The sequence below is a fragment of the Erinaceus europaeus genome, chromosome 10 (genome assembly GCF_950295315.1).
Source record: "Erinaceus europaeus chromosome 10, mEriEur2.1, whole genome shotgun sequence".
Lineage (NCBI taxonomy): Eukaryota > Metazoa > Chordata > Mammalia > Eulipotyphla > Erinaceidae > Erinaceus > Erinaceus europaeus.
In genome coordinates this window covers 123,773,864-123,775,975 of record NC_080171.1, presented here as the reverse complement: position 1 = coordinate 123,775,975, position 2,112 = coordinate 123,773,864, and positions in this window count along the sequence as shown.

Here is a 2,112-nt window from a genome sequence, read left to right as displayed (position 1 = left end):
GAGAAATGGAGAGAGGAGGGGAAGACAGAGAGGGGGAGAGAAAGACAGACGCCTGCAGACCTGCTTCACCGCCTGTGAAGCGACTCCCCTGCAAGTGGGGAGCCGGGGGCTTGAACCGGGATCCCTACACCGATCCTTGCGCTTTGCACCACGTGCGCTTAACCCGCTGAGCTACTGCCGACTCTCCATTGTAGTAGTCATTATTGATGTCATCGTTGTTGGATAGGACAGAGAGAAACGGGGAAAAAAAGGGGGAGACAGAGAGGGGGAGAGAAAGACAGACACCTGCAGACCTGCTTCACTGCTTGTGAGGCGACCCCCTGCAGGTGGGGAGTACTCGAATCTTAGACAATACTAGCAAATATTAGGATTTATTTTAGACAAATTTTAGGCAATACTAGCAAATATTAGGATTTATTTTGAACTAGATCTATGGTTCATGCCAGAGTATTCCAAAAGCAATGGCACACACTATATTGAGCACAATGTTCTTTGGTTATGAAGGATTTCAAGACTTGATATTGTGAGTGTACATAAAGATTATAAAGAGAACTGAATTAATGGGAACGTGATCCCAGGCCAGGGTGACGCAGCAGGTTAAGTGCACATAGTACTAAGTGCAAGGCCCAGCTCCCCACTTGTGGGGGTGGGGGCTTCACGAGTGGGGAAGCAGGACTGCAGATGTCTATCTTCCTCTCCCTTTCTATATTCCCATCCCCTCCTCTCTCAATTTCTCTGTGTCCTATCAATAAAACTTAAAAAAAGGGTGGCCAGGAACAATGGATTCATAGTGCAGACACTAAGCCCCGGCAATAATCCTGGAGGCAAACAAAAAAAGTTTCCTTTACTTAGACAGGGCAGAGAGAAGACAGGGGTGAAGGTAGATAGGCATAGAGACTCTAGTGCCTGAGGCTCCAAAGTCCTAGGTTCAATCCTCTGCACCACCATAAACTAGAGCTAAGCAGTGCTCTGGTTTAATAACATAAAGTAGAAAGACAGACAGAAAGAAAAGAGAGACACTACAACACCACTCAAGCACCCCTGGCTCTCCCCTGTGTCTTCCATGGCAGTCCTGTGTGCTGTGGGCCTGTGCCCAGGGCCTCGCACTCTGCTGGGGGAGCCGTCACCCAGCCCCGCAGCAAGCCGTGTTATGACATCACTAAGCACCCAGTGGGAGTCACACAATTCATAGAGGCCAGGTTTTCTTAAAGGCAAAAAAGGAACAAGAAACCAAATTATTGCCTTTAACTGAAATGTACAAAAATGTGCCCTGAGAGAATGGAAAAAGTATGTTGTGTTCATATTGTGAAAACCTGTTTGGGCAGAAGGCTGGGTGGTGGCACAGCTGGTTGAGCACACGTTACAGTGCACAAGAACCCTGGTTCGTGTCCCCGACCCCCACCTGCAGGGGGAAGGCTTCACGAGTTACAAAGCCAGGCTGCAGGTCTCTCCCCCCCCCCCCCCCCCCGCCTCTCAATTTCTAGCTGTCTCTATCCAACAGATAGATACAAAATTAAAAACTGTATCATAAGAAGAAAAGGGCACAAGGACATGCATTAACATGACTGAATCTCACAAATACCCTAGTCTAGAAATAGTCGCAAAAAATGTTATCAACGTAAAGTGCAACTCATAATATGAAATATGTGTTTGATCCTTGTCCCCCGTTCCATAGTCCTTAAGCCTTTGGAATGTCTGCAAGGTGAGTGGTAAAGCTGCCTTTGTGATTCATCATAGACTCCTCTTTAATAAGTAAATTAAGCATTTAAAAAAAACCCTAACTAAACATTAAAGACTCTGCAAACATGAAACATAGATATACGATCGCTCTTCACTACTTATGTGGTTATGTAAAGGCAGTGAGGCGCTTGCTGTCTGTGTCTGTCCATCTCGGGGGAGCTGCATCCTAACAGGCAGATACAGTGCTTTAAAGGAAGGCTGAGCAGCACTGAGCTCTCAGGGAAATGCTTAGTTCTCTTTCAAGAAAGTGAAACCCAGAGAGCCAATGTGGAACCTCTGAGCAGTATCTGAGTTTGTGTTGAAGAAGGCATCTGTGGTAAACCCCTAAGAACAGGAGCTGGAATAGTGCAGATGAAGTGTTGGGGGTACTCA